Source organism: Pseudophryne corroboree, chromosome 7 (genome assembly GCF_028390025.1).
Source record: "Pseudophryne corroboree isolate aPseCor3 chromosome 7, aPseCor3.hap2, whole genome shotgun sequence".
Lineage (NCBI taxonomy): Eukaryota > Metazoa > Chordata > Amphibia > Anura > Myobatrachidae > Pseudophryne > Pseudophryne corroboree.
Genome location: NC_086450.1, coordinates 111,416,741 through 111,427,845, shown reverse-complemented (window position 1 = coordinate 111,427,845; position 11,105 = coordinate 111,416,741). Strand labels below are relative to the sequence as shown.

Below are 11,105 nucleotides of genomic sequence, written 5' to 3'. Positions count from 1 at the left end.
AAATGAGATGGGGTGTGTCCAACATCATTCCTGGCATTTAGCCAGGTTTGGTTTCCCTAAATAGTAACCAGAGAGACAGTGAAAAGCTTTATGGGTAATATTAATCAATTAGGTATTTCCTCCTAAGGAGTTATTCTCATAATAATACCGTTAATACACTTAGTTTGATTATTTGAAAATTATAAATCTATGCACTTTTGGTTAAGTAATCTCCATTCTAATATAGTAAATGGAGCACATATATATAGAGCACCAATCACTTTTCAAGGGAAGTGATGTAATCACTTTTCCCTTTATAAAGGGTGGTTATCAGGTCCAATGCCTCATTATACAGAGACTTGGCTGTCAGCACTGCACTACTGGAGGGTAAGGTTTTGTTTTTGTTTTTACAATAGTATATTATCAACTTTGAAAGTGGTCCCATTTATTAGTATACACTTTGTACCAACTATATGTATTTTATTGACTGGTTAACCACTAATCATTTATAAATGTAATTTTTTAAAGAGTATATGATATGCACTAATTATATATATTCACTATATAAATATGACAGATTTATTCATGAATATGAAACTAAGTTGTATGAGTTATACACTCACTTATATAATTTTTATAGTTAATAGATCTTCCTCTTACTAAGTGAAAGGAGTATTTGTTTCTCCATGGGGTGGGAACTCTTTGTACCATACTGGTACTTTAATAGATGGTCTAATTGATATCAACCCAATTAATTTACCAGGTCTACCAACTGTTCTAAATTGGTTAGACATTATACCCATTTGAATTGCCTTCACTCCTGAGTCTCTGAGTGTCAGGTTCAAGCTGCTGACCGACGAGGTATGTGCTATATTATAGAGATTTCTTTAATGATTGGCACTAATGAAATACACCCCCTGTGGGTAGCACTTTGAGTAATTTCTTTGAATTATTCGATCATAGATCAGTGATACCGTCCATAAAGGATGGGTTTCCCTAATAAACATATCATGTGGGTTCACTATACTGATGGTTAATACAATTAGTCCTGGGTTTTCCAAATATGAATAAATGGCTGGTTATAATCAGATCATTTAGTAGAGGATTGTTGTATAGTGGTAACATTGGTGTTTGTTATAGCCAATTCTGTGGCTTTGTTCTGTATCATATATAGAAACCACACGGGTTAGTCATGAGATCTGTTCATTAGTGATCAGACATTAATGATACCAGAATTTTTATAATTATGGGTGTCAAAATAAGATAGGGGTCTATTTATGAACTCATAGGTGTTCTTATAATTAATACCCAATTAATCAATTTATTAGGTTCCTTATGCTTGTGAACCAGTTAGATTCTATACACATATGAATCTTCCCCATATTCGAATATCTGAATGTCAGACTCAAGCTGATGATATATGAGGTATGTGCCGTTCCATTGGATTAATCCCAATCTCTGCCTAATTGAACAAAAAGTGTCCTTTAATTAATAAAGGTTATTAAACGTTTTTTAATTAGGTATGGTCCTCGCTGTATCAATCAAGTCCCATTGAAATATTGAAACGTTGTTCATACATCTTTGAATGACCTTTTATGTGCTGACAATATGTTCTGAAATGAAGAGGTATGTTTTTCACAACCTGTGCTTTTTGGTTCTCTTTTTTCATGTTATTTATTCTGTTTTCCTCCTCATGTTGCTATGTCATGTTCTTTTGATACCAATATGTCATGTTATATGTGAGTGTAAGATGCTTATTGCTATGTATTTGTTTTGACTTATTATTCTACAATTGTAGATTTTACCCCTGATGAAGTCTTGGAACAAGACGAAACGCGTTGGGTTATTTATCTATCTATTATCTGATGTTACCTCCGAATCTACAATAAGGAGGAGGAAATCGTAGTGATATATCTACGCTTTTTCCTCATCACTACAAACTGATTGTTCAAATTGTGCGACAAATGTAAATGTATCAACTCTGTATACTTATGAACATTTGTGTCGGGTTTATATGTTGTTTTAATAAATTTTTATGTTAGTATTTGTTATCTGACGTAATTTATCCGGAGAGTACTGTAAGGGTCCGTTTTTAGGTAGGGCGTTGATATAACTCCCTTGGCGCCATCTCCTCTATTTCGTTTCATATTTTCACACATTTAGTTCCTCCTAACAGGGAACTTAGAGGATACAGGCAGCCATATAATTAATAAATTTTAGTGTTTTATTTGAAATAGCGCAGTGGGAGAGTAATTCTTGTCATATATATATATATATATATAGAACACTGCAGGAAAATGGATTTGGACACAAATCTCCTTTATGAGTAGACAGGGGTAGTCAGGAGATGCAAGTGGCGCCAACAGCTTAGCTCCCCTACCCTGCGGTGCTGTGTGCGGTGGCGAGATATACCCTGCCGAGATATATCTCACTTCCCAATAATTATTTAATGATTTAGAAGAGTGCCACTAGATGTGCAGTAGCATACCAGGGACCTGGGTGCATCTTCACATTGGTCTGAAAAGCTAGATATTATGTTCTGGATAGTATCTTGTACTGTGTTACCTGAGCCAGTACAGGGTTAAGACTAATGTGAACAAATATAAATATCTGATGTCATAAACTGTTTTTCTTTTATGAATAATGAAGGTGGTTCTACATGAAATGTGACTTGTACAGATTTTAGGAATGAAGGGGCAGATTTATTAATCCTGGTGAAGTGATAAAGTGGAAGGTGATAACGTACCAGCCAGTCAGCTCCTTACTGTTATTTTTCAAACACAGCCTGTGACATGGCAGTTAGGAGCTGATTGGCTGGTGCGTCATCACCTTCCACTTTATCACTTCACCAGTCTTAATAAATCTGCCCCTAAATGCCAAAGTTGAAGATAAATCCAAAATGCTGGATTAGAGAGATTAAGGTCATGTATGGCCCACAGGGGTACCAGGGAAACCACCGGTAGGCCCCACTGCCTGAGGGCCCACTCCTTCCTCTGGGGATCAAGTTCCAGACTGTGCACTTGTATTATACATGGTAGATATGTTGCATTACACTGCACTAGACTGTTGTGTATTTCAAGCCTCCATGGGGGCTGGCCACACCCCCTTTGTAGGCTGACCACGCCCTTAAGTATGGGCCCCTATCACTACATTCCCCCGGTGGGCCCTTCATGCCCCAGTCCGACACTACCCATCTGTGAAATTTAAGGAAAAATTACTTCACAGAAAGGGTAGTGGATAAGTGGAATAGCCTCCCATCAGAGGTGGTAGAGGCTAAGACTGTAGGGCAATTTAAACATGCTTGGGACAGGCATATGAATATCCTTACAAAGAATCAAGGTTAAAAAAGGGTTGAGATTGCCTAAAGGATAAAATAAAAAAGGGGCAGACTAGATGGGCCAAGTGGTTCTTATCTGCCGTCAAATTCTATGTTTCTATGTTTCTATCATTTAAAAAGAGGGTGAGCGTACTGCTGTAAGTGCATCAAAAAAATTACCTTAAACTAACCCATAGGGTACTATGGGTTATAGCCATCTGAAGATTGTGCTCGCTACTGGGATCAAGCTCCGGAATGCTTCACTTTATGGCCATTGATCAAGTTGACAGTTTAGCCACCCCCTATGGGGAGAGACCACGGCAGATATCAGAGATCCTCCAAATACACATTTTATTTGATGAATATACCCCTCAGTGTCTTTAGACATTGCATGAAAATATTTGGGAAGGTGTCCTGGAGGTATCTCTGCATTGTGTGTCAGTTATGTGGGGATGTCCCAGGAACAAACAGAGTATTGTATGAACCTTTTCAACTTTGTAACATAGGTCCCAGAGTAGGATGGTGAATCTTTGGAATTATAGCAATCCATGCGATAACATAAGTCAGAGCCAGCAGAGATTGTTTTTCAATGAGGACCCATTGTTTGATGGTTTCCTTCAGGGTCTAATCCACTATACTTGTAAGGTGAGCAGCCTGGTAATAGTTAAACTAGAATATTTTACTTAGGGTTAAATCTAATAAAGGTTGCTTTCAACCAACATTGATGTTGTTTGTGTGTCAAAATTGCTCATTTGTTAATTGTTATCTGTCGGTTTAAGTATCATTTTTTAATTACAAACCAGAGCTGTCCTGACATTCAAGGAAAGGAATATTAGTAGAATTTACCCTCATCTACATACTTCTTAGGGAATTCGTTTGCCTCCAGTCACTTTTCATGATGCGTTGCATCTACAATAAGCAAAAATATCACAGCAACATGTCCCAAAAGATTGTAATATAGGAGAGATGGTTTAGTATCATAAGGCATGCTGTCTGCGCTAGTGGGATATGGAATATCTAGCAGAAGAATAGGGACGGCTATTTAGGTCAGCAAGATTAATTTGCAACACAGTAATATAAAAAAGACATTGTTTCTGCCTGTCCTGCTAGTGACAATTTATATACAGCATAAATCACTGTTGTACTCTAGTTTGTGAAAATGTAAAACTGCATTGACCTAACATGGGAAACATTTATTATTATCTAGGAATTAATGTAAATAAAGGAAAGTACAATTAAACAACTTTAATATGCTGTGCAAATCTCAGAACTGAAATTAATTGATTGATGCATGGTGCATACTTTTTGTTCTTTATCTTAAGCTGGGTACACACTATAAGATATATCGTACGATATATCGTTCTGATGTGGATTGGAACGATATATCTTACACATCGTATCGTGTGTACCCGATCCATCATTCCCGGCCGTTGTTCAGTGAACCGTCCATTGGATGTGCTGCACATCCAATGGGATGATTGCAAGGCTGACATGGTATTGTTACATGCAGCATTTAGAAATAAATTGCGCCATCGTATAATGGATTGCTTAATGTGTATAGCAGATGCGATGTATTGTTACATCGCATTGCCGCATGGCACTGTCACATGATGTGTACCCAGCTTAAGTCTCATTTTCATTAGTAACTCTTTATTTATAATATCCTTATATGAAAAAGTCGCACTCTCAAAAAATTCATAATTACATCAGCTGGGGTGCAAGTATCCAGGGATTAGTTCTTCCAATGGGAAGCCACTCCCCCACTATTATGGCAGCCCTATCTGGCTCCTAGGGGCTGCAGCCGATGCAGTACCTAAAGCCAGCCTGTTTGCTAGTAGTGCCAGACTTAAGCCCTGCCATGGACCTAAGCCACTCCTTCCAGCAACTCCAGCCCTCAATCACTGTGAGGGAAGGGAGGAGATCAGTATTTCTTTGTCTCTATTGTGAAATCATATTCTAACATTAAAAACAAGTAATACTGTTTTCTTGATAAATGTAGTTTCATGAAGGGGGGGGCGCATCTCGCACAGGGTGCCATTAGAGCTGGGGCCAGACATAGCATAAAGAGACCATTAGTTAGTGGCCCAGTATACATGAGACCATTACTTGCTGACCAGCATACTATAACGAGCCCATTACTTGGTGGCCCAGTATACAACAAAGAGCCCAGTCATTAGTAGTTCAGGGTACAATAGAGACCAGACCATGTGTTCTGCTATCAGTCATTTCTTAGGGACGATGGTTATTGGGGAAGGGGTTTCTGACTTACTGCAATAAGGGGTTTGGAATGCACCTGCCGTGATTGCATTCTGTAGGCTGCATCCGTGTCATTATTAGTAAGGCCATACAGTGACTGCATTAACTGTGAGTAGGTGGCAGGTCCATGATAAGAACTTTCACATGCCTTTGCCTTTGATGGTTTAAGTACAGATTGTCCAGAGTGTTTCCTGATATCCTGTAAAAGCTGCTGCCCTATAAAAATATCATGGTCCTTGTGCTCATAATTCTTCCCGTGTTTCTTTTCCCTACTGTAATAAGAGTGTGTGGTTCATTTTTGGCCGGCTGCGGCTCTGAGAGCTTCTAAAATTAACTTTCTAAATGACACTGATGGCAAAACAGACAGCTCTAAATACGTCACCACAAAAGTCACAAAAATAGGTTCAGCAAATTGTAATTGCAAGAATACTATTGTACTAAATGGTTTCAATATTTTTGGCCAAGATTCATGAAGACATGTTTTAGCACTGCTTATTCCAATTTATGCATATGGAAGCTAAAAATAATCTGTGAAGGCCAAATTGCTCATTATTAAAGTGGTCGGACAGATCGGCCAAATGCCCTTCCTGTCATTTTTAAAGGAGACTCTCCATAGTCATGATAATAGCGGTGACCTCCGCTTACATCATCACCATAGGTCAAGATAACTACTCCTGTTTTATTTGCTGCATGATGTTCTATGCTCTATGTGAAATGCATCTGTTGTGTAAATTCAGTGTAAGTCTATGTACACACGATGCGACATCACCTGCGACGGGACTCCGACATCGGCAAGTTCATACACACTTGCTAATGTCGGCTGTGATGCGGGGAGAGGATTGGCATTCGGCAGCATGGCCCTTGTAAGTAACATTGCATGTCAGACCTGCATTCAGGTCTGACGTGCGATGCAGCATACAACCGCACACTATGGGGGTCATTCCGAGTTGATCGCTCGCTAGCAGTTTTTAGCAGCCGTGCAAACGCTATGCCGCCGCCCACTGGGAGTGTATTTTAGCTTAGCAGAAGTGCGAACGGTTGTATCGCAGAGCGCCTGAAAACATTTTTTGTGTTGTTTCAGAGTATCTCAAAACTTACTCAGCGCTTGCGATCACTTTAGACTATTCAGTTACGGATTTGACGTCGCACACCCGCCCAGCCATGCCTGCGTTTTCCCTGGCACACCTGAGTTTTTCCAAACACTCCCTGAAAACGGTCAGTTGCCACCCAGAAACGCCCACTTCATGTCAATCACTCGGCAACCAGTGTGACTGAAATGCATCGCTAGACCCTGTGCAAACCTGCATCGTTCATTGTGCCCATACGTCGCGCGTGCGCATTACGCCGCATACGCATGCGCAGAATTGCCATTTTTTAGCCTGATCGCTGCGCTGCAAACAAATGCAGCTAGCAATCAACTCGGAATGACCCCCTATATCTAGTGTACACACTATACAAAATCATTAGGAACCAGACAATATCAGCCGCATCCTATGTGATATTGCATAGTGTGTACACAGCCTAACACTTTGGGGGTCATTCAGACCTGTTCCCTCGCTAGCAGTTTTTTGCAGTCCTGCGATCAGATAGTCGCCGCCTACAGGGGAGTGTATTTTCGCTGTGCAAGTGTGCAATCGCATGTGCAGCCGAGTGGTACAAAAAAACTTTGTGCAGTTTCTGAGTAGCTCTGGACTTACTCAGCCACTGCGATCACATCAGCCTGTCCGGGGCCCCAAATTGACGTCAGACACCCGCCCTGAAAACACTTGGACACGCCTGCGTTTTTCCAAACACTCCCAGAAAACAGTCAGTTGCCACCCACAAACGCCTTCTTCCTGTCAATCTCCTTGCGATCGGCTGTGTGAATAGATTATTTGTAAAACCCATCGCACAGCAACGATCCGCTTTGTACCCGTGCGACGCGCCTGAGCATTGCGATGCATACGCATGCGCAGTTCTGACCTGATCGCAGTGCTGCAAAAAAAGCTAGCGTGCGATCAGGTCTGAATGACCCCCTTTGTCAGTTAGGGCATCAGGTTAGCTGTGGGAAGCAGAATAACTGTGGCACATAATGGTCCGGTACAGAAGCCGAGACAGGGGTGAGTAGGGACAGGGCCGTAATTAGGGGCGTGTGACTAGTGCTGCCACCCAGAGCACATAGTTGTACATGAGGTCAACACCCATAAACAGATCTGTCTGGTTGATATAAAGTGCATGCTGAAAAGAACGATAAGGTCAGAATGATAAGGAGGAAAGGAATCAAAATATAACTCAAGGAATAACATTTAAAATTTTAGGTGCAGTAAATATTTTATTTAAAGTCAAACATTTCACAGAACCAGATACACTCAGGGCTGTCACTAGACGTTTGTTGGACCCAAAGCAAAATTGTGGATACACTTGAACAGATTTACCTTAGCGGGCCAGCTGCCCACCTCTTCTAGCTCTGCTGTACCCTGCTCTGAGAGGAAGATCACAGTCCCCTCCCCACTGAGCAGAATTTCAGTTAGGAGACCTACTAGACTCCAAAAATGGCAGTCTGATAAATTCCTTGGCTCAGTCACCTCATAAGGGGTCATTCCAAGATGATCGCTCGCTGCCGATTTTCGCAGCGCAGCGATCAGGTAAAAAAATCAGCAAATCTGTGCAGACACGTCGTACGGATACAAAGAGGACCGGTGCTGGGCGATGGGTTTAGCGAAGATTCCATTCGCACAGCGAATGCAAGGTGATTGACAGAAAGAGGGCGTTTATGGGTGTCAAGTGACCGTTTTCTGGGAGTGTTTGGGAAAATGCAGGCGTGTCCAGGCGTTTGCAGGGCGGGTGTCTGACGTCAATTCCAGCACCAAAAAGACTGAAGTGATCGCAATGGCTGAGTAAGTCCAGAGCTACTCTGAAACTGCGCTCAGCTGCAAAGGCATTCGCACACTTGCAAAGCGAAAATACACTCCCCCGTGGGAGGCGACTATGCGTTTGCACGGCTGCTAAAAGTAGCTAGCAAGCGAACAACTCGGAATTACCCCCACAATGCCCACTACAAATTTTCACTATAGATACCATGTCTTGTAAGAAATGCATTTAATCTATTTTTAGGTCCTTTTAGTGAATTTGTCACCATCACATGATAAGGGATTCCACAATTTAACCCACCCCCAACCACTTTCATAGAAACATAGAATTTGACAGCAGATAAGAACCACTTTTATTTAAGTATCCTTCTAATTTGATTGATAATCTTTGCATTGGTCTCTAATATTGTATATTTATACATATTAATTGAGTGACTGCTAAGCCATATTTATGCTAATGTAGCCAAACCTATTTTTTTTTTTTTTAAACAACTCTTTATAAGTGAATCTACCTATTTTCATTATTAATGAAATTGCCAGCCTCTGAACACTACTGGGTTCTTTTATATTTTTCTTACTGTGAGTTGTCCAAACTGCTGACATAAAGTTAAATAGTTAAAAGCTATAAGTGGTCTCTTAATTGAGTGTTATTGGGGGTCATTCCGAGTTGATCGCTAGCTGCTGTTGTTCGCAGCGCAGCGATCAGGCTAAAAATCGGCATTTCTGCGCATGCGTATGCTCCACAATGCGCACGCGCGATGTATGGGTACAAAGCCCGTTGTGGTTGTGCACAGGCTCTAGCAAAGTTTTCAGTCGCACTGGCGGCCGCAAGGAGATTGACAGGAAGGGGGCGTTTCTGGGTGTCAACTGACCGTTTTCAGGGAGTGTTTGGAAAAACGCAGGCGTGTCTGAAAAAATGCAGCCGTGGCTGGGCGTTCGCTGGGCGGGTGAATGACGTCAAATCTGGACACGAATAGGCTGAAGTGATCGCAAGCGCAGAGTAGGTTCAGAGCTACTCTGAAACTGCACAAACTGTTTTGGCAGAGCTCGGCTGCACATGCGTTCGCACTTCTGCTAAGATAAAATACACTCCCTAGTGGGCGGCGGCATAGCGTTTGCATGGCTGCTAAAACTAGCTAGCGAGCGATCAACTCGGAATGACCCCCATTGTGCATGACTCATCAGCAGAGGCGCCAACAGCCTTGACAGGCCCCGGTAATGGGAGGGGGCGTGGCCTATGGAGGAAGGTGTGGCAAGACCTATGGGACTGTATGTGCCTTCAGTCCCCGATGTGGTGGGTGGCAGGAGCGAAGCAGGAGGAAGCGGCGGTGACGGATGGGTGCGATTGCTCCCTCCGCATATCACACAAAAGGAGAGATTACTGACTACTTCTTCCTCTCTCCCCAGCACAGCACACATGTGCCAACATCACACGTGTCAGTCACTTAAAGGCTGATTAGACTGCAGGTGTAGGGACAAGCAGTGAGCTAAATGACTCAGGAGGCACTGGCTAGCACCAGAGCCAGATTTACACACAATATATGAGCCAAAGGGTACATCTGAGCCTTATACACAGGTGCAGCAGTATAAACTTCTGAAAATTTGGTGAGTTATGACCTGAGAAGGCGGAAAAGGTCAGCAGGTGAGGCACCTCCTCACCTGCCATAGACTTTTTACTCCAGAGTTTTGGTTATAAAAAGTATTAGAATAATGCAAAGAAGATATTTCAAACATATTCTTTGTATTTTTCATATACTTTATACAATCAAAACTCTGATACAAACGCCTCACCTGCCTCACCCCACCGCACGTCACTGTGCAGGTGCATGTACTTGGCTCTACAACGGGGTCTGCATATGACCAAGCCTGTTACTGTGTTAATGAAGCGTCACAGTGCTGTACAGTACTAAGCCCAGGAGAGATTGGTGATACCTTATCATATTGACTGCTGTTTATCCTCTATGACCAGTATCCTGTTATATTCAATAAAACCTACTCTGGTTTGGGGTCAAAGTGTGGACTAACCTCCTTGCTCACATCTGCTATGCACCTACCAACATGTAAGCATCTTACCAATACAATTGTACCCTACCTTTAAGAATTTTTTTAAGCAGGGCTGTATTAACAGCACTGTAGGCTCTGGGCAAAGCAATGTACAGGGGCCTCTACCCACCCATTCACTGGAATAAATAAAAACAAAAAAGAAAACATACCCCTCCGGCAGTCCCGCACCATTTCTCCACACGCTTCCATACAGTTAATGGCTGTCACTACTCTGATTGGTGGATAGCTCGAGCCATCTACCAATCAGCATGCTAACAGCCATACACTGTCTAGTTGGAGGCTTTGAGACAGATAGAGAATGTAGCCTTGCCGCTCTGGTTGTGCATAATTCACAATCAGAGCAGCTGGGAAGCATTCTCTTCCTGCCTCCCAAGAAGCTGCAGAGGCACCAGCTTGGGAGACAAATGCCCCCTGGCACAGCCCGCCTCTGCCCCTAGAATCATGGCGCCTTGGACAGCTGCCCAGTGTGCCTATATGTTAAGATGGCCCTGATTTTAAGTTGTGATCATACTATGTTTGCATCAAATGCATTTATCATACAAGGGAGGCACTGCCTTATGAACCACTAAGTACGGGACTTCTTCTGAGTTCACATGTATTTTTAAAGCGGAAATCAGTTACACAACAAAATCAACCTTGTT

At 42.1% G+C, this 11,105-nt stretch overlaps 1 long non-coding RNA gene across 1 annotated transcript; it reads left to right on the top strand.

Annotated features, from left to right (window-relative positions):
* The first annotated feature begins 336 nt into the window (after positions 1-336).
* Positions 337-1,989, top strand: LOC134943433 (uncharacterized). Its single transcript, XR_010181529.1, has 5 exons — positions 337-366; positions 743-840; positions 1,308-1,404; positions 1,500-1,605; positions 1,778-1,989. It is a non-coding gene; the product is annotated as an uncharacterized LOC134943433 (long non-coding RNA).
* The last annotated feature ends 9,116 nt before the right edge of the window (positions 1,990-11,105 follow it).